The sequence below is a fragment of the Carettochelys insculpta genome, chromosome 1 (genome assembly GCF_033958435.1).
Source record: "Carettochelys insculpta isolate YL-2023 chromosome 1, ASM3395843v1, whole genome shotgun sequence".
Classification (NCBI taxonomy): domain Eukaryota; kingdom Metazoa; phylum Chordata; order Testudines; family Carettochelyidae; genus Carettochelys; species Carettochelys insculpta.
The window spans coordinates 345,632,959-345,655,242 of record NC_134137.1 but is presented as its reverse complement, the minus strand read 5'-3'; the positions used below and the strand labels follow the sequence as shown (position 1 = coordinate 345,655,242).

Sequence of the window (22,284 nt, the reverse complement as noted above, 5' to 3'; positions counted from 1 at the left end):
ACTCCACCTTGATGGATACTGAGATGCTGTGGCTAGTCCCATGTTGAATGACACTATAAGCTGAAATCACGGGTAGCTGAAGCTATGGAGAGCTGGAATCACAGGGTTTTGCCTACAGCAGAACCAACAAGACAGCAGCAGGTGGGTGGCTGGTAGGAGTGACTGGCAGCTGGCTAGTAAGAGAAGCAGTGAGCGGCTGGCAGGTACGACCGGTGGGCAGGCGGTAGGAGAAGGAGCGGGCAGCCAGCAGGAGTGACCAGTGGCAGGGGGAAAGTGGAATGCTGTGAGGCAGCTGGCAGGGCGCAAGCGCAATGCTGGACCAGCACAAAGGTGGCATTACCTCAGGTTCAGTGAGGGACTCCATCAGGGTGATGTGTCAAGGCCTGCACGGATTGGACAGAGTTGTAAGTGGGGCATTTGAAGTGGGGAATGGAGAAAGTTTGGGTGTGTGGATTGGCTGTTTACAGTATTGGATGGTGAACCTGAGAGGCAAAGAACACTGCTCTATCCATTTGAGCTGGGACAGTTGCTTGAAGATTGGTAATGAGCTCTGGGTAAGGTATTTTCCAAAGCTTATGCCATATGACTTTTGTGCCTCTTTCATTAAAAATTTCTTTTCTACACTCGGACTCTGTGTTTGCAAGTGGGGAAGCATTGCCTCTCTGAGGCAGCCAGGGTTATGTGATTTCCCAGGCTACTAGGTGGGGGCCCAAGCTGTTTCTATGTGAGATGGATGAAAAGATGTTGAACCCGGCCCTGGTTGCTGCTGACTCCTTCTGGCAGAAGGGTTACGTATATAAATTCATTTTATTACTAGTGGCAGATTGCTATACTAGCAGAAGGTTCAATTTTGACACACTCCTATGTTTACTTTAAAGTTTAGGTAGGGTGAAGGAATACTCATGACATAAAACTTTTACCGCTAATCAGCTGTGTGCAGATATTTGAAAGCAAATACAATCCTTGTCAGGCCAGCTGAGTTTCAGGTATAAAACAATAAGTTATAGAAAATCTTTTGTATGTGGGCAGAATTAATGTGAAATTATAATTGTAGCACTGGGAAATCCATCAGTCTAATGAAAAAAAAAAGTTAAATAAAAAGGCCTAGGTAGGATACTGGGTTAGGAGAAAAGTTTTAGAGAGTACTGAGGTGATTATCATATTCTTTGCACCTACAATTTGTTTACTCACTCACGCATTGATTCTCCCTAATCAGTGGAAGTATTACACAGAGCCGTTACCAGTGTCTAGATTCACATTCCTATTTGGATGTTTTATTATTCATTTTTAGAAAGTTAAATAATTTATGCCTACAGCTGAAAAAACATGCAAGGTGGCTACATGGTTTAGTCTCTTGATGGAGGTATTGAGGCCATATAAAATATATACACATGCATGGCTACACCCTCATAAGCAGAATCTTTAGTTTCTGCAGGTATCTGTGGCTGTGCCTCAGGAGAAAGAAGTGCTTTAAGTACATGACAACTGTGACCTGGACTACATAGGTACAATTCAGGTACTTGGATATAATTTATCTATATACTCTCATATGACAATTTGCTGTCTAGAATGCACTGGGTTGTTACCCATGTCAGTTCTTCGGTTTCAACTTTCCATTGCTGGTGTGGCAGGATATTCTCAGTCCCCGTCTCATGCCTTTCTATCTTCCCTTTCTGTCTACTAAAGATTGAACACGAAGGGTTGTGTTCAGTGTGAAGCTTAACTGGCAAAGCATTTGTAAACTTGAGAATTAATTGTCTCATAGAGATGGAAGGTTTGAATTTTATTTGGTGTAGTAGGAAGATGGGTCTGTATTGCTGGCCTGTAAACTGAACAGCTGGCATGTTGTAGTTTTGCAATGCATGGTATTCATTAGCATAATGACACTTGGCCTCTGTATACCACTTTTCATCTGCAGCAACCAGAGTTTTACAAAAGAACTGTAAATATCATCTGCGTTTTACAGATGAGGAAGCATGGACTGGTTACAGTGGCTTGCCTACTTTGTAAGAATGCTTAATAACATGGAGAGCTTCATGCCTGGTGACAATGTATATTTCCAAATAAAAAATACATTTTCAGTATTAATCTTTTCAAAGGGAGTCCCTGGGAATCTGTAAGCTGAGTAGAACATGCTGTATTGTCTATTGCCTGCAGTTAGGCTTGTGAGGAAAAGGCAAAAAAAAAAAAATTCAATACGTGATACTAAAATTGGGTTATCAAAGGGATGTATCATGTAGTTCTTCTCCTGTGGTATGCACCACTCACATCTCCCCGGGCTCTTGAGCACTGATCTGACTTCAGCTTTATATGAGTAGTCCATTGCCCTCAGATGGTATAATCACATACAGAAAGTTAGGTACATGCTAAAAGTATCTTGTTGAATGAAGGCTTAAGTCACTAACAAGCTAATACCCTAACAGGATAGTACCAGTGCTGTGTCACTGGAGGAATCAAATTTAGATAAGGGAAAGCTCAATTCCAAGTTTTCTCTGAGGGTCTTACACCTGCTGATCTCACAAAAGTTCTTTTAAAGCATTTGCAACTATCTAAATGTTTCCCTTTTTCTTCTTTTTTTTTTTAATTCCTATGCTGAGCAGTTTTTTGTAGTGTCACTGAGTGGTACAGTCGTTTTACACATACACAAATAGTCCCATTCATCCAATGGAATTATTGACATCAGGAAGGTGAGCAGAATCTGGCCCCAAGCTAATTAAGAACTTCTGGCTTTTTTGTGCTGAAAGGCGCAAGGAAAACACAAGATTATAGTATTATATATATTATATAAATAATCATGATAATTGTTCTTTTATGAATAGCAGTTTCTGGTTGATTAGTGTGCAAATATCAGCTTACATTTATGGAAAGCTCCAAAGCAATAATTATTCTCTTTCAATAGGTCACATCTGCATACTCTTGCTTCACACTCACATATCAAGTTCATTTTAAGGGGAAAAGGCAGTTTCAGTCAGTGAGAGGATGGTACTTCTGCTACACAGCATATTTGATTTGTCTGAGAATCATACAGGTTGAACCTCTCTTGTCTGGCACCCTCGGAACTTGACCCGTGCTGGACAAGAGAATTTGCCAGACCACGGGAGGTCCATATTGTCTAACACGTTAGCACTACTTTCTCTGCAGATGGGGCTCTTTAAAGACATTTAGTGGTAAATTACAGCTAAATACCACTATAGAAGACTGACAGCCAGGACTGGTGTCTGTAAACAAACTTTATGGAACCATGGAAAACTTAATAAGTGGTCATCCAGCTAACTAAAATCAAGCCAGAATATGAATGTTGCTATATGAGAGAGTTCCAGATTAGAGAGGTTCAGCCTGCAAACTACATAATCAAAGTGCAAACTGCATATGCATGCTTACAGCAGAACATAGAGTTATATGACTTACACTTACTGTTTAGGAAAACAGCTAGTTCTGTGGGCTATAATTGTTTAATGGTCAAAATGCATGATATTAATTTAAATTGAAGGATTACATTGGGGTCACAAACCACAGTTATGATGATTAATATGTGTCCATGTAGCACATTATGGTTTTTGATTACCTATGGATGAATATGGCAGAGGAAACAGATATCACAATTTCTACAATGAATCCATGCAGTCTGTTAACATAACAACACAACGAGTTGAACAAATGCGCTTAACTGTAACTAACAAATACTTGCAATAGGAATGAGAATAACAAGAAGTCTTGTGGCACCTTATAGACTAACAGATATTTTGGAGCATAAGCTTTCGTGGGCAAAGACCCGCTTCATCAAATGCACGAGTTGGGGGGTGGTTTCAGAGGGGTATTTAAAGAGTGGGGTCACAGTAAGAGGGAGGGCCAGAGCTGACAAAGTCTATTCAGCAAAGTGGAAATGGCCCAGTATCAACAGTACTTATCAAAAGAGAAAAAAACAAGTCAGATCAGACAGGGGGATGTGAGCCTTTGTCAGAGTCTAATGGGGAGACATTAGCACCAGAGCAGAGAAACTGCCTTTGTAAGTTGCAAGCCACTCCCAGTCTCTGTTTAATCCATGGTTAATGGAGTCAAATTTGCAAATAAATTGCAGCTCAGAGATTTCTCTATCCATTTGATTTTTGAAATTTTTTTGTTTCAGGACTGTCACCCTTAAATCTGCCACTGAACATCCAGGGAGATTGAAATGTTTCCCCACAGGCTTCTGTACATTACCCTTACTGATGTCTGATTTATATCCATTTATTCTTTTATGGAGAGACTGTCCAGTTTGGCCAATGTAAATTGCAGTGGGGCATTTCTGGCATATGATGGAATATATTATATTAATAGATGTGCAGGTAAGGGAGCCCCTGATGGTATAGTTGATGTGAGGTCCTGTGATGATGTCACTGGTGTAGATATGTGAGCAGAGTTGGCAGCGAGGGCCATTGCCGGGGCTGGTTCCAGGCCTAGAGTCACTGGTTTGTGATTTGTAGTGGCTGGTGAGGATTTGTTTAAGGTTGGCAGGCTGTCTGTAGGCGAGGACAGGCCTGCCTCCCAAGGTCTGTGAGAGTGAAAGATCACTGTTCAGGATGGGTTGCAGATCGCAGAGGATGTGTTGGAGGGGCCTTAGGTGGGGGCTGTATGTGACGGTCAGTGGTGTTCTCGTTTTCCTTGCGAGGCCTGTCTTGTAGCAGGTGGCTTCTGGGTACCCATCTGGCTCTATCAGTCTGTTTCCCCACTTCCTTAGGTGGGTATTATAGTTTGAGGAAGGCTTGGTAAAGGTCTTGTAGATGTTTGTCTCTGTCTGATGGATCAGAGCAAATATGGTTGTACCTTAGTGCCTGGCTATAAACAATGGATTGTGTAGTATGCCCTGGATGGAACCACCCCCACCCCCAACTCATGCATCTGATGAAGTGGGTCTTTGCCCACGAAAGCTTATGCTCCAAAATATCTGTTAGTCTACGAGGTGCCACAAGACTTCTTGTTGTTCTCGAAGCTACAGACTAACACTGCTACCTCTCTGATACTTGTAACAGGAATGTGTAGTAAACCCCCAAAATACACAGCTTCAGGTTGTGCATAACTCAATTTAATGCTCTGTCAGCTAAGAGACCCTTTTCCCTGATTTTCCTCAGCCGTGTGATAGTCAGCCTGACAGCGACACCTGACAGCCCCTGCTCCCTGCCTTCCCCCCAGTGGCGCTGCTGTCAGCCTGACACCTGCACAGCAGGGGGAAGGCAGGGAGAAGAAACCAGGAAACTGACTAGCCCTGGTGGGCTCGTGAGTATCCTGGGTCCTGCAAGTGGTGGGGAGCTGGGAACCAAGTGTCAGCCTGGTTCCCAGCTCCCCATTCCAACTTGTGTGAAAATTAGAGTTATGTGGGGGGTAGGGGTTGCAGGAATGCAACCCACATGTAACTTAGGGTTTTACTGTAGCTACATGTTATGCAATTGAATTTGCTTTTAGTAAGAAAAAAAAGGAAGTGGCTGAAGTCAGAGCTGCTTCTAAGCAATTATGAATTACTCCAGAGCCAAACAGCACAGGAACAGGAAGCTCCAAATGACACTCGCTTCCACTCCACTGTCCCCCAGTACTGACTATCCTCACTTTTCTACAAAGAATTTATTGTGAAAATGTTTTAAAATCTGTTTATGATAAAGTACTGATGAATTTGACAGTTCTACTGAGGGGCCAAAAATGATCTAGCCTGACACATGTCATGTATTTTGAGCCCAGCAAACAATACTAAGATAGAGAAGGAATTAACAACTAAAGCTGAAGCAGACAAAAAAAGAAAGTGTTTTATTTACAGCCAAAGACACTTGAGAGCAAGGACTGCCAATGATTCTGATGCAGAGCTCACGTATATGACAGAAGAACTGTTCAATAAAGTAAGAGACCCAATAAGACTCTTATCTTAACATTGTCTCAAAATCGTTTGAGGTTGTTCTTCTGCATTGTGCTGAAGATGGTGCAAAAAAACCTGGGAACATCTTTCTGGAGTGATGGATGCTGTCAATCAAGGGTAGCCTCTGATAATGAAAAAGAGAAATTTCTGTTGGGAAATGATTTGTTATTGAAGTCCTGTCCACTTCTCAACTTAATCCATAAAACCATTTGAACATAGGTAGAGGGACATAGTCCATGTAGTATCCTGATAAGGGAAATGCTGTTATGTGCTATCATAGGAAGATCAGATGCTCTGATTCTCTTCTTCGCTTTATAACTGTCTCTTTAGATTTATTTCCCTGGCTAGACTGTCTTTAAGGACAATTATTTAACTCTTAGTGCAGCCTGTCCCTAGTTATTATGTTAAATACGTGCCTCAATATACATACTTGCATGGAGGCAGAAAAAGGGATAAGTTTCTGTTCCAACTTCTCACACCATTCTAAGGTGCAAATGAGTTCATGTCTAGCAGAAGTACAGGCTCTCTGTGGCTGTCCTCTTGATTTGGAAGGTGTGTGGAGTAATTTTGCTTCTGTGAAGAAGAGAATGTGGGGGCAAAGAAATTATTTCATACACAAATCCTAGTTTTATGAATTCCTTTCATATGAAAGTACATGTAATTACCATTTTCTCCCACTGATTCCAACATTCCTTGAATTAGATCCTTTCTACCCCATCTCACTTTATGTGTGGGGCTTTTTTTCCTGTTTCTATACCTATTTGACAAGGAGAATGAAACCTTAAGTCATGAACATCATTTTCAGTGTAAACACTGAGTTCAGTTTGGTACATTTACTGTAGTCAGGTTGTTCATTGTTTACTAATATATGACAAGCAGGTGGCATTGCAAAAAAAAATCTAAAGTTCTGTGTATGGATTTGTGATGAATTTGATAGTTCTACTTTGCAGGTAAATAAACGCTAGTCTAAAAAAAAATAGCCTAAACACTCAAATAATACCACAGTGAGGACATTGAAGTAAAGCTGAAACACAGTATTTTGGAAATAATATCAAGTACTAATATTGTATTGGGTTTTAACATAAGTAACTATCCGCGAATTCATATAATACATATATTATTTGGTACTCATCTCTTTCCTGCTAAAAGCACTTAAGCCATCTAAACAAGAATGGGAAATATTATCATGCATAAGTTCCGTGAAGTACCAAAAACAAACATCATGACTAGTGAGAATTGCATATCTGAAGCAAACAGTTTATGGACAACACAACTTCTGATAACTATTCCTTCTAAGTACTTAGTAAGTACTTAAAGAAAACAAACAGCAACAAAAGCAGCCAGAATCATTTTGCAAGCAATTCACTAACTCTAAAATGTGTTATGGCTATAATTTGCCATGACTACTTTAGACCACCTCAAAAAAGACTGTATTTGGACACATACTGGCTAACCTAGTGAGGAGGGCTTTAAACTGTGTTCGACAGGGGCAGGGGAGCAAAGCCCACAGGTGAGTGGAGAACATGGAAACCTGGGTGATGGGTCAGAAATGGGAGGCAGAATGGGCAGCAATGTCAGAGTAAAAAGCGGGTCAGGGCAAAACAGGGAGGCAAGATCAAATCAATATCTTAGATGCCTATATACAAATGCAAGAAGTATGGGTAATAAGCAGGAAGAACTGGAAGTGCTAATAAATAAATATAACTATGATATCATTGGCATCACAGAAACTTGGTGGGATAGTACACATGATTGGAATGTTGGTATTGAAGGGTACAGCCTGCTTAGGAAGGATAGACAGGGAAGAAAGTGGGGAGGTGTTGCCTTCTACATTAAAAATGTACACTCTTGGACTGAGGTGGAGATGGACGTAGGAGCTGGACGTGTTGAGAGTCTCTGGGTTAGACTAAGAGAGGTAAAAAACAAGGGTTATGTCCAGCTAGGTGTCTACTACAGGCCACCTAGCCAGGTGGAAGAGGTAGATGAGACTTTTTTTAAACAACTAACAAAGTCAAGCAGGGCCCCGGATTTGGTGGTGATGGGGGACTTCAACTATCCAGATGTATGTTGGGAAACTAATATAGTGGGGCACAGACTATGCAGTAAATTCTTGGATTATATTGGAGACAATTTTTTATTCCAAAAGGTTGAAAAAGCTACCGGGGGGAAGCTGTTCTAGATTTGATTTTAACAAAAAATAGGGAGGAATTGGTAGAGAACTTGAAAGTGGAAGGCAGCTTGGGTGAAAGTGATCATGAAATCACAGAGTTCACAATCCTAAGGAAGGGTAGAACAGAAAACAGCAAAATAGAGATAATGGATTTCAGGAGGGCAGATTTTGGTAAACTCAGAGAGATGGTAGGTAAGATCCCATGGAAAGCAAAACTGAGGGGAAAAACAGCTGAGGAGAGTTGGCAGTTTTTCAAAGGGACATTATTAAGGGCCCAAAAGCAAGCTATCCCACTGTGTAGGAAAGATAGAAAACATGGAAAAAAACCTCCTTGGCTTAACCAGGAGATCTTGAATGATCTCAAAATAAAAAAGGAATTGTATAAAAAATGGAAACAAGGAAAAATTACAAAGGATGAATATAGGCAGACAACACAAGAATGTAGGAGAAAGGCTAAAGCACAAAATGAGCTCAAACTAGCTACAGGCATAAAGGGAAACAAGAAGGCTTTTTATAAATATATTAGAAACAAGAAGAAGACCAGGGACAGGGTTGGGCCATTGCTCAGTGAGGAGGGAGAAACAGTAACAGGGAACTTGGAAATAGCAGAGATGCTTAAGGACTTCTTTGTTTCGGTCTTCACTGAGAAGTCTGATGAAGGAATGCCCAACATAGTGAATGCTAGTGGGAAAGGGGTAGGGTTAGAAGTTGAAATAAAAAAAGAACAAGTTAAAAATCACTTAGGAAAATTAGATGTCTGGAAGTCACCAGGGCCTGATGAAATGCACCCTAGAATACTCAAGGAGCTGATAGAGGAGGTATCTGAGCCTTTATCTATCATATTTGGAAAATCATGGGAGACAGGAGAGATTCCAGAAGACTGGAAAAGAGCAAATATAGTGCCCATCTATAAAAATGGGAATAAGAATAACCCAGGAAACTACAGGCCAGTCAGCTTAACTTCAGGGCCAGGAAAGATAATGGAGCAGGTAATTAAAGAAATCATCTGCAAGCACTTGGAAGGTGGTAAGGTAATAGGAAACAGCCAGCATGGGTTTGTAAAGAATAAATCTTGTCAAACTAATCTGATAGCTTTCTTTGATAGGATAATGAGACTTGTGGATAGAGGAGAAGCGGTAGATGTGGTAAACCTAGATTTTAGTAAAGCATTTGATACGGTCTCTCATGATATTCTTATCAAAAAGCTAGGCAAATACAATTTAGATGAGACTACTATAAGGTGGGTACGTAACTGGCTGGATAACCATACCCAGAGAGTAGTTCTTAATAGTTCTCAGTCCTGCTGGAGAAGAGTAACAAGTGGGGTTCCACAGGGGCCTGTGTTAGGACCAGTTGTGTTCAATGTCTTCATCAATGATTTAGATATTGGCACAGAAAGTACACTTATTAAGTTTGCAGATGATACCGAGCTGTGAGGGGTTGCAACTGCTTTGGAGGATAGGGTCATAATTCAAAATGATCTGGATAAATTGGAGAAATGGTCTGACGTAAACAGGATGAAGTTTAATAAGGACAAATGCAAAGTGCTCCACTTGGGAAGGAACAATCAGTTTCACACATACAGAATGGGGAGAGACTGTCTAGGAACGACTATAGCAGAAAGGGATCTAGGGATTATAGTGGATCACAAGCTAAATATGAGTCAACAGTGTGATGCTGTTGCAAAAAAAGCAAACATGATTCTGGGATGCATTAACAGGTGTGTTGTGAACAAGACATAAGAAGTCATTCTTCCTCTCTACTCTGCACTGGTTAGGCCTCAGCTGGAGTATTGTGTCCAGTTTTGGGCACTGCAGTTCAAAAAAGATGTGGATAAACTAGAGAGGGTCCAGAAAATAGCGAGAAGAATGATTAAAGGTCTAGAGAATGTGGCCTATGAAAAGAGGTTGAAAGAATTGGCCTTGTTTAGTTTGGCAAAGAGAAGATTGAGGGGAGACATGATAGCGGTTTTCAGGTATCTAAAAGGCAGTTGGAAGGAGGAAGGAGAAAACTTGCTCTTCTTGGCCTCTGAGGATAGAACAAGAGGCAAGGGGCTTAAACTGCAGCAAGGGAGGTTTAGGTTGGACATTAGGAAAAAGTTCCTAACTGTCAGGGCGGTCAAACAGTGGAATAAATTGCCAAGGGAGGTTGTGGAATCTCCATCACTGGAGATATTTAAGAACAGGTTAGATAGATGTCTATCAGGGATGGTTTAGATAGTACTTGGTCCTGCCATCGGGGCAGGGGGCTGGACTCGATGGCCTCTTGAGGTCCCTTCCAGTTCTATGATTCTATGATTCAATTTATTTTAATCTACTTCAATTTGAGTATATTGGCTTCTTGCGAAATATTTAAGAGCTATCCAGAAAAAAAAACAAAAAACCTTAATGTAACACTTGTATGTAGTTCTGGTGACTATCTTGTTATCAGTATTTGTAATCTTTGTGGCCTACAGTCTTTGTTCATTTTAATAAAGAATTTGCATTAATCCCATTGGCTGCCTGCTTGCTTAGCTCAACATACATTTCCGGTATCAAGGATCACATCTGCCTTTGTTTGTCCTGCTTTCAAGCCTTTCCATTGAACGAGTAAGGTCGATAACAGCACCTCCATGACCCACAGACTTCTGTATCCTAGAGAATCAATGTTTATACCTGTTCCCCTGTGAGGAAGGTTCAGGAATCTAGATAACAGCAAAGATAAAATCTATTCCTCTTGCTCCTTTTCAGAGCTCACATTCCTCCTCAGTATTTCCTCCTCCACCAGTCTACTTTTATTCTCTATGGTGCGCTTTAGAAAGTGTAGTTCCTGCACCCAAGACTACAGCGACTCCTCCTAAGAAGAAACTGACATATGCCAATTCATGCAACTATCTGTGTATGACTAGATACCACACCAATTAATCTGTAACACCAGTAGACAATATATGTGGTTTCTTGCTTGCAGGTTCAAAGGTGACAGTTTTTCTGCAGAACACAAGTAAGTTTTTCTGCTTTATCAGTTGTGGCTGAAAAAGACAAAGAAGCTACCTGCCATTCCAAACCATCTGCTTGATTGACTTTAATAAAGCAAATCTTCACTTCATTGGGCCTTACCCTGCTGATAAATCTCAGGGCAGAATGTTACCATTTCTGTCAGAGACAAGAAGTGATTGATAGAAGTGTGACTGCATTACATCAATTATTTATTACAGGACAATTTGGGAGTCTGATGAAAAGACCTTTTAATCAGGTGTCATTAGTACCATTTCTGAGAACCTATATTAAACTTTATTTTGAATTATGTACCCATTGCAGTACCCAATTGTCACTGTTCTAAAAGATTAGAGATGGAATATTCATCAGCTGAAATGGAAATTTCATTGCTAAATTACTTACAAAAGTTACAAAGGAGAGTGTAGAGCAACGAAGGGTCCTGTGGCACCTTATAGACTAACAGAAAAGTTTAGAGCATGAGCTTTCGTGAGTTAACTCACTTCTTCAGATGCTGGTCCTGGAAATCTGCAAGGCCAGAGTAAGGCTGGGGATAAGGAGGTTAGCTCAGTCAGGCAGGCTGAGTTGTATTGTCATCAGTAGATCTGGAGGTGTGAACTCCAAGAGAGGGGAAGCTGCTTTTGTATTTAGCCAGCCATTCACAGTCTTTGTTTAATCCTGAGCTGAGGGTATTGAATTTGCAGATGAATTGTAGCTGAGCTCAGCTGAGCTACAATTCATCTGCAAATTCAATACCCTCAGCTCAGGATTAAACAAAGACTGTGAATGGCTGGCTAAATACAAAAGCAGCTTCCCCTCTCTTGGAGTTCACACCTCCAGATCTACTGATGACAATACAACTCAGCCTGCCTGACTGAGCTAACCTCCTTATCCCCAGCCTTACTCTGGCCTATTTATACCTGGCCTTGCAGATTTCCAGGACCAGCATCTGAAGAAGTGAGTTAACTCACGAAAGCTCATGCTCTAAACTTTTCTGTTAGTCTATAAGGTGCCACAGGACCCTTCGTTGCTCTACAGATCCAGACTAACACGGCTACCCCTCTGATAAAGGAAAGTGTATGTTTTCTCTCAAATGTTACCTGGTTTGGGGTAGAAACTACAGAAGGTATGTCTAATCATAATTAAAGTGAATAAGCCCTGCACACAGCACAAAGCAATATCACAAAAGCTGCTGTGATTGAGTTCCCAGCTATTTTCAAAAATTCTCTGGAATTTCCTAGATAGTTAAGACATAGCATAGGAATTGAAAAGTAATGAAATCTGTGTCCAGAACAAGATAAACATTTTTCCACTGTTAGAGAGACTGAACATATAGAAATATAGACTGTGCTGTGCTAAATCAACTGAACTCTCCAATTCGTCTCTAAAAGTCCCACATAAAGTAAAACCTTGATATTATGAACACTAATATTACAAACAACCAGTTCTATACACAATTTTTCTTGATGGAAAAGCAAAATTACATAAAGAAAGTAATGTCTGTGAAGAACAAGTTGACATCCTTTAATTTCCAATGTGTTCAATTGATTAGACATCACTTTGCAGTGTTTTGAAGGACAAGAAGAAAGTGGTGCAGTGTGTCATACTGCCTACTGTAATTTTGCAATGTTCAATTTTACGAACTTTTCAATTTTACAAATAACTCAGTCTCCATTTATTTTGTAAAATAGGGGCTATTCTGTCTTACTATATTAATAGCCCATTTTTATCACCAAAAATACTCTATTTTGTCTGAAGTAAGCAAGTGATCAATAGGGTTCAAGTGGATCCCCTTTCATAACACTGCATTCCATATTTTTTACAAAGTATATTTATGATGTGAATAGGCTATAACCAGGTTATGCTTTATTCAAGATATTTCATGTCAGATGTCAGTGGAAAGGGATGTTTTTTTGTTTTTGTTTTTTTGTATATGAAGTAAGAACACCTTGGGTCCCTCTCACTGCTGCCACTTCAGGTGCTACAATGGAAAAGTCAGAAAATGCTCATGCCCCATCAGGATAGACATGAGACTGTGAAAAGTTTTGGCCTTCCTCTGGGTGTTCCATAATGCAACTGACTCATGGATCATGGAGTCAGGCGATTTGGTCTGGTGATACTACCTGTATCTTAGTTTGCTGTGCTTTTGCACTGGAGGGGATGTTGTACTTTTCCACTGACAGACAGAAAATAAAACAAAGGAAATCCTATACAGAGTGGGTGGGAAAATAATCATTGCCTTCAGTTTGATTCTTCTCTGATTTCCCACCAAAAGGGACATGTGAAAACACCAGAAATAAAATGATCCATGGAGGGGGAAACTGACCCAAGCTAGAAAGACTGGGGGGGAAACTGCTTGACCCGGGCTATAAAGTCTGTCCTATGAAGGATTCTACCTGAAACAAGAACTAGGGCAAAGAGTTATTTGCAAACCAGTTTCTTCAGTGACTCTAACATAATTCACACAGCACAAGTTTCTTGCCTCTTTACTTGCCTAAGTTCTTAGTTAGGACCCATACTATGTATAATAAACCATCTTAGATAAATAATCTCAGTCAGCATACCTCCAGTGGATGGAAAGCTTGGAAAGCAGATTGGAGAGGATCAAAGAGTTGTAACAGAGGAATTCTAAGTAGTTGAATAGAAAAGCTCAGTCTAAGGCTTGGGATCTCACTCCAGACACATCCCCTGCTTCTCTGCCAAATCCATAGCTGTTTCTTTTGCCATCTCTCATTCTTTTTTGACTAATTTTTATTCACCTACAAATCCCCATTATTTAATGGGCCTTGAAATTTAGCATCCTTCTGGCTAAATAAATTTCTTATATCCTGAGCCTTCCAAATGTGTTTATGGTGGTGTTTAATTTGGTGTTTAATAAAGACCCTCTTCCTGAAGTCCTAAGGTAGGCACAACTCCTTTTTAAAGTTGATGTTATTTGTGATGAGACATTTTTACTTTGCTTATCCAGTAAGCCAATAATGTCTCCTCTTTATTTTTCTTGTACTGTTCAACACTATTTTATTCCAAACTGCATTCAGATTCTATAGCTCCTCAATTTTTCCTCAAATTTTTATTGTTTACATCAAATTTAGTCTTCCCTCACTGTTTGCCTTTTTTAGATCAGTTCTACTTTCTTAATAGTACAGTTTAAATATCAGTATGGCTACGTCTACACGTGCACGCTACATCGAAATAGCTTATTTCGATGAATAGCATCTACACGTCCTCCAGGGCTGGCAACGTCGACATTCAGAGTCGACGTTGGGCAGCACCACATCGAAATAGGCGCTGCGAGGGAACATCTACACGCCAAAGTAGCACACATCGAAATAAGGGTGCCAGGAACAGCTGCAGACAGGGTCACAGGGCGGACTCAACAGCAAGCCACTCCCTTAAAGGGCCCCTCCCAGACACACTTGCACTAAACAGCACAAGATCCACAGAGCCAACAACTAGTTGCAGACCCTGTGCATGCAGCATGGATCCCCAGCTGCAGCAGCAGCAGCCAGAAGCCCTGGGCTAAGGGCTGCTGCACACAGTGACCATAGAGCCCCGCACGGGCTGGAGAGAGCACGTCTCTCAACCCCTCAGCTGATGGCTGCCATGGAGGACCCCGCTATTTCGATGTTGCGGGATGCGGATCGTCTACATGTTCCCTACTTCGACGTTGAACGTCGAACTAGGGTGCTATTCCCATCCCCTCATGGGGTTAGCGACTTCAACGTCTCGCCGCCTAACGTCGAAGTTAACTTCGAAATAGCGCCCAACACGTGTAGCCGTGACGGGCGCTATTTTGAAGTTGGCGCCTCTACTTCGAAGTAGCGTGCACGTGTAAGACGCGGATTATATGTTATAAGGCAAATTTTTGGGATACATACAGCACAGGAGATAAGCATTCCAATCCTGCTTATTATTATTATTAACAGGATTTGTATGAGTGCCTTTTACATATCGCCTTGAAATTTACCTCTGTGTTTGTGTCATTCTGTCTTTGGTTACAGTGATTGACATTAATATCTAAAGTGGCTTTAAATATCATTGTTATGCAGACAACATACAAATTTATTGCTGCTTTATGCTGATAATTCCTTGACAAATCCTATTTCTGCACTTCAAGAGTGTTAGATACAGATTCAGCACTGGATATGTTCCAGTAAGCTGTCTCTTAACATCTTGAAAACTGAGTTATTATCAGCACTCCATCTGGTTGAAAAAAACTGTGCGGTGCCTTCACAATAACTAAGTTGTATCTCTGTCAAATCTGAACTGTAAGCATATACAACCTTGGGCCTTACAAGGATTCTGGCTTAGCCTGTGAATTCTATTCAAGTTTTGAATTAGCCTTGAAATTGTATTTTCATCTGTTTAACTTAAGAAAAAAGAAAGACTAATAGATTTCAGGAGTGAGGCTTTTTGGTGGATCTGATTAATTGTTTCGTTGTCTCACACAGTGATTCGGGTAATTCACATTTTCTTGAACTCCCTAAATTCACTGTTCATAAGGTCTGGCTGTTTCAGAGTGCTGACATTTTACAGGCCTGGTATCAGACAAGAAAAATAACTATATTGCTATATTTGTTATGCAAGCCTGAGGTAATTATTACTGTGGTCTTAACCCTATGGTAGTTATAATTATGCACTTACTAAATGAAGCAGTGAACTTTTCTTTATCTGCCCATCATTTAGATGGGATATAAATGGTTATATGCAAAGCAGTCATTTGAAAGGAAAGAGGATAGTTCATTATTTTCAACATCTAGTTTACTCTACAACTGACATTGTAGCACTGAATTTGAAGTGGCTTGAGGACTCATGATCAAATATATATGAAGTAACCTCATCCACTGACAGTGGTTTTTGGCAAACTCTTCCAAATTCCATTACCAGTGAATGGAGAAAGGTGTTAGGAAGAATATCCCTGAATTAGAAAATGATCTGCTGTGTTAAATCAATACTTTCCAAATTCACTGATACAATCTCACTGAAGGGGCCAATTGGCCTGCTCTGAATCCAGAAGCATTTCCAGAAATTTTGATTCAATGTGCACTGAGATGTTTCAGGATAGTAAATCAAATACCCAGACTAGTTTCAGGTGCCATTTCCCACTAATTCAAATAAAGTGCCAGACCCTCAACTAGGATAAATCAGTACAGCTCAGATTTGAATGGATTAACTCCAGCTGAGAATGTAGCCCTTTGATGATTTGAAAAAATGCCCACACTCACTACCAAATTAAATAAAAGGAAAAAGAAGTTAGAATTATTTTTCAATATATGAAAGCAAATATGAAACCTACTTTCTAAATTATTCTTTGGCTGTGGAACCACTGGAACGTTTGAAAGGATAGACTATATGTTGGCAAAATTATTTGATCTGAGTCTCTGAGGCGGGATTGACACAGTTTCTTGACTTCATGTTGATACAGATTGGTAGATGAATAAGCTGAATGTCATTTTCTCTGTCATCTTCCTCTATAGATCTCAAATAAAGGCAAAGTACATTATATAAAATGGAACATCTTCCTGGATCATTAGGAAGAAAAAAGTGGCTAACTAACATAAATACTACAAGCACTGGCAGAACTAAATAAAATGCATATCTTGGTGTACCCAAGCCATTCCTGAGGGCTGTAGAGCATACTGTTAGACTGGGCCTTATTCTTGCTCAGAAGGTGATAGCACATTCTGTGCATGCTGTCTGTTGCTCTGAGAAATGATGAACATGTCCATAACGAAAATGACTGAGATCTTTGTGAAGAACTTTTTCTAAGAAGCAATACTTTAATTGTGGTGTTTTGGATCTAATTTTGCATTCTATGTAGATAAATTTGCATATATTCCAGAAAACTCTACCTGTGTCCAGTGATTACAGCCTGGTTTCAGCATAAAAGCACACCAAACAGGAAAGTCTGATTTTTTTCCTTTTATTTTAGGCAACTAACTCAGTAACAAATGGATTTGGGGAAAACAGATAAGCTAACTGATTGTTTATTGATAATTTGGTGGTTCCCAAGTCATATTTGGACAGCTAAGAGACTTTTTGTTTAAAATAGATATCTGGCTCATTATACTGATTTTTTTTTCAGTTATATAACTGTAGACACAGAAAATAATTGATCAGTATTCAAAGTCATGAGTGGGAAGGGAAAAGACTAATTATTACTTGGAAAATATAGAGAGTTAGATTTTCAAAGTCATGTCCTTATTTATGTGGTTGTGTATGCCTAATTTCTGTAAAATAACAGAGATGTGCAATAACAAGATATTTATTTATTCATGTGGCCATTTATGCATGCGTACATGCTGCAAAGATCTGATCTGTATCTGTTTGTAGGGATGGATTATGTGCATAACATACATGCAAAGATGCTAAACATGTACATGTTGCATATACCTAACTTTGAAAATCTGATCCATGATCACCAATGTGTAGAAGTAATAACTTTTCTGTAGAACAGATACAAACTTATCTTTTGTAACATGAAATCAGCATAAACATTGACCTAAGAGTACTTCTAGTATTAGCATTACAGATCTTGAGACCCTAAAACATTCCAAATGGATATTTATCATAGCACCATAGCTTAGATTTGACCAAAATTAGATGCAGATAATTAAATGAAAAAAAAATCTGAGAAAAACTATTGTAACATGTGTGCCTGAAATCAGTGTCCAGAATCTGAATTTAGGAACCTAAGTAAATGTTTTTACCTTCGAAGATGCTGCGCACTTATTGATGTCATGAATATTTAATATGTATTCTGAGTAAGACTGGAAGAATTGAGGGGCTTATTGAATTTAGAGTCATAGACAGATGAAAAATTAGTGTTCTAAGAAACTGCAAAATTTCTTCTTTTTTGGGCAGATATTTTTTAAAGAAGAGATCTCAGATAATATATTTATTAGTCAATTTCGTCCTTTATCTTACTTTTTGTACAATGCTGTCATGAAACAAACTAAAGAAAATAAAGCATAAAAAAAGAAAAGAAAAAATAACCTCCTTCAATATTAAGAGGGTAATCCTAACTCCCGCATTGGTGTCTTTTATTGCATGAGAGAGTCGAATAGGCATAAAGAGTCCCTCAGGGCCGTCTCCTGTGGTTTTCTTTGCAAGTTCTGTTCATATTGGGGGGGGGGTACTTTAGATCCCACTAAGGCTATTTCTAGATTGCAGGGTTTTGTCAACAAAACGGCCATTTTGTCCACAAAAACCACCGAGTGTCCAGATTGCAAAATGCATTTTGTTGTTAGTAAGTCAACAGAATGCAGCGCTTTTGTCAAGAGCTGTACTCCACTCGCCATGAGGAAGATATGCCCCTGTTGAGAGAGATATGTTGACAATGTGCTGGTCTGGACATTCCGGGGGGGCCTTCTGTCAACAGAGAAATCATCCAAGATGCCGCCCAGGTGTACCAGGGGATACCCCGTCCACAGCAATCAGTGCTGTACAGTTCCTGCCTCTGTCCCTTCTTAAAGCTCCAGGGAGCCCAGGGAATATCGTGGCAGGAATTTGAGAGTGTGGGAGCAAGTGAACAACATACTGAACTCCTCCACTCCCTCACGGCTGCACCTTACTGCCCAGCAGCCACTTGGCTGAAGAGCGGGCAGTCTTAGACACCCCTCTAGGCCCTCAACAGAGCAGCCAGGGGACTCAGCAGCCCATGTCCACCCCGGGGCTCCAAGAGGCTGGCATCCTCCTGGAGTGGGGTCGAGATTAAGGCCCTTGTGGGTGGAGGAGAAAATGTTCCAGGACCTCAAAGCCAGGCAGCAGAATACTGAGATTTCTATCAGAATTGCCACCGCTCTGGCAAAATGGGGCCACCCCCAGTGCACCATGGAGCAGGTCAGAATGAAGGTAAAAGCGCTCCACCAGTGCTACATGTGGGCCTGGGATGCTGCTTGCCGCTTGGGAGCAGGATCACCCTCCTGCCTTTACTACAGGGAGCTCAACACCATCCTGGGATGGGGGCCACACGTCATCACCATGCCTGAGCCGCAACACGGGGCTTGAAGCCCCTCTACCACAGCAGGCACTCCTTCAAAAGGGGGAGGAGTTATTCGAGCCCCAACCCCTGTCAGAGCCAGACTCAGAGGCCAGCAGCCTCATCCTCATCCTGGACCCAGTGCCTGCCAACCAGGCCACCTCCCAGACTTCATCAGAGCTGGGTAAGGGACCCTCCAGTCAGTACCCCACCTGTCGCACACCCCAGAGAATGGGAGGTGGGTGCACATGGGGTGTGCTGCAAGCGTCACTTGGCTGGCTTAGGCAGGACCTCATGGTGCAGTCCCAGCATGTGGAACCAGGTGCAGTGATAGTGTGTGCCACCAGACCCCACCAGGCAGCCCCTGAGTGCAGGTGACATGCTGCTGTCAGAGTTATGGGAAGCCGGTTGAGCCCCAGGCCCTGGCTGGAAGCAGACTATACACAAAGGCACTGGACTGACCCCAGACACACCGAGGAGTGCGGCACCTGGGCATGCCTGCAGGTGAGGGGCAGCACCTGCTTCTACAGGCAGTGGTATGAGCTACAGGTGTGTGCGTAAGCCCCAGAAAGGCTAGGCTGCTCCCAGATTTCCCACCATTCATGAGGGGACTCCTCTGTGGCTACACACACTCCCTGGCTGCTAGCTGTAGTCAGCATTGTCCTGGAGGCACTGTGGAACCCCAGTTCAGCATGGCTTTGCTCCAAGGACATCACCATCCCTTGGCTCAGGGGATGTTGGTCACTGCTGATGGGGGGCGGGGGGGTGGGAAGCCTTAAGGGGCTGCATTGTATGAATGACACACTGTCCTTCTTCCTTGTCTTCCTTAAAGCTGGACCCACACCATTTGAGGGCAGGCCCTCACTACCTTGCCACCAGGCTGAGCCCATAGCCACAGGAGCTGGTGACACCTTCACGTAGGCCTGATGAGGAACCACAACACTGTCCTGTGGGTCATCCAGGGCATCATGTTCTGTGGTCCCTCACCCCCTGTCCCAAGCCCAACCTGTCCAAGTTCTCAGGCCCCCCAACCCCATCCCAAGCCCACCCCTCACTTTAAATAGTTATTTGCACATTGCTTTCTTGTAAATAGTTCTGTACAGCACTCTTTCTTTCTTTTGCAAAAGTTATTTTTTGTTCATTAAAATACAGCTATTTGTTCATCACACCTGCACCCCTATTCATTGTGCAGGTGTTGTGAAGGGGTGAGGGCGTGAAGGGAAGGGTCATGGTGGGGATGGTGTAGGGCTATGGGCCCAAGGCCCTCGCAGGAGGGGATCTCGGGGGGGGGCAGTTACTGGGGCCCTTGCAAGAAGCTCACCCTCCAGGCCTCCCAGATCTGAGGCCCATCCTGATGGACCTGCTAGCTGGTGGCTGTGGCTGGCTGCTTGTAGGCATGCCCCTCGTGAGCAGCATTCACGTCTTAGTGGCTACGTCTACACTAGCACACTACGTTGAAGTAGCCTATTTCGATGTAAGAACATCAAAATAGGATACTTCAACATGTATCATCTACACGTCCTCCAGGGTCGGTGCAGTCGACATTCAACGTCGAAGTAGCAACAGAAAACGTCAAAAGAAGCTGCCCTGGAAGTAAATGTGGTGCGTCCACACACACAAGTGCTCCCTGTCAAAATAAGGGGCCAGCAAAGCCCCAAGCCGTTCCCTGAAAGGGCCCCTCCCAGACACACTCAGCCTGCACAGCACGAGATCCCCAGAGCCAACAACTGGTTGCAGACCCTGTGAACGCAGCATGGACCCCCAGGTGCAGCAGTAGCAGCAGCAGCAGCAGCCAGAAGCCCTGGGCTAAGGGCTGCTGCACGTGGTGACCATAGAGCCCCACAGGGGCTGGACAGAGCATCTCTCAACCCCTCAGCTGATGGCCGCCATGGAGGACCCCGCTATTTCAAAGTAGTGGGACGTGGATCATCTACACACTCCCTACTTCAATATACATATCCATGAACTGTACATGGTGGTCGACCAAGGCCTGCAATACCATGCAGATTTAGCCCTTGTGGATGATGTACTTGGCCATGCTGTGCTCCAAGGCATGCATCAGGATATGAGTCCCATCAACGGCCCCAGTGCAGTTCAGGAACCCCAGGGCAGTGGATCCAGATGTGATTACTTCAAGATCTCCCAGACAGATGACCCTGCAAACAGGATCATGTTGATGGCCATCATGACCTGCATAGTGATGTGACTGAACACACATGACAGGGACTGAGGGAGGGAGTACATGGGCCCCGGGGCAACCCAGCCCCCCTCCCGTCCCCTGAGTTCTCCAGAAGCTCCCCCATGAGACACGCCCTACCCCAAACAGCAGGGCTATGCAAGGGTGGGAACACATGGTCCTCCGGGGAGGCTTCCCCCAACCCCATCCCTCACACCTCTGACCCCACTTCCTGAGGCTCTCGCTTTGGTGGGACACCCCTCTCCCTGCTTGCAGGGACTGTAGCCCAAGAGTGCATTTCCTCTAGAAGGAGTGCCCTGATGGTGGACTTCCCTGTGCCAAATTGGCAGTCCATTGAGGGGTAGCTATTGGGGATGATGAAATTCCAGAGGATGACTGTGACCCACTTATTCATGGGGATGGTGGGCCGCAGCCAGGTGTCCTCCCTCTGGAGGGCAGGAGTGATACAGGCACAGAACTCCAGGAAGGTGGCCTTCCCCTTGTGAAAGTTTTGGAGCCACTGCTTCATGACTAGCCAGTCCAAGCTGGTGCAGTGTCTCCAAAGCCACCTGTACACTCAGTGGGGCAGGAACAGGTATGAAAGGCCTGCAGCCAGGGTGACATCCCCAAAAATCCTCTTGGGCTCACCCTCAGTGATGAAGAGGAAGAAGGCGGTCACAGCGTTAAGCAGCAGCTGCATCATGTCAGTGTGGAGCCATCACAAGCCCATTGGTAGTTCCACCAGCTTGGCACCCAGGGACCAGCTGTGTCATCCTGAGAAGTAGGGCAACACACAGCAGGCTCTTGGAGAGCTCTTCTGTCCCTCACAGGGGGAGGTGAGCCTGCAGCAGGGTCGGGGACCTGCTGTCCAGAGGAGTACCTTTAATTGCCCATCTCCACAGGGCTCTGGCACCAGCTCCCAGAAAGACGGGATGACCTGCAACTCTGGCTGACATTCTTACATGTGGCAATTGTGTCGAGAGACTGGCCGCTCTCCGTTGACAGAGCAGATCGCTTTTTGATGAGTCTTGCTATCTGGACACACTCTGTCTACAGAAGTTTTGTTCTAAGATACCTTCCGACACAAACTTCTGCCAACAAATC

General features: G+C 42.7%; 1 long non-coding RNA gene across 26 annotated transcripts in view; it reads right to left on the bottom strand.

Annotated features, from left to right (window-relative positions):
* Nucleotides 1–22,284, bottom strand: part of LOC142024106 (uncharacterized) — a 130,250-nt gene that overhangs the window by 60,844 nt on the left and 47,122 nt on the right. For 19 of the 26 annotated variants that reach the window (XR_012648402.1, XR_012648413.1, XR_012648424.1 and 16 more), the window contains 3 exons: nucleotides 6,547–6,638; nucleotides 6,312–6,454; nucleotides 5,896–6,005 (listed from right to left, as the gene is read on the bottom strand). The exons of 2 other annotated variants lie outside the window; for them this stretch is intronic. This is a non-coding gene — a long non-coding RNA (uncharacterized LOC142024106). Of the gene's footprint in view, nucleotides 1–5,895; nucleotides 6,006–6,311; nucleotides 6,455–6,546; nucleotides 6,639–16,319; nucleotides 16,503–22,284 lie in introns of all 26 variants that reach the window. 5 more of the 26 variants (XR_012648400.1, XR_012648401.1, XR_012648407.1 and 2 more) reach the window with 5 other exon arrangements.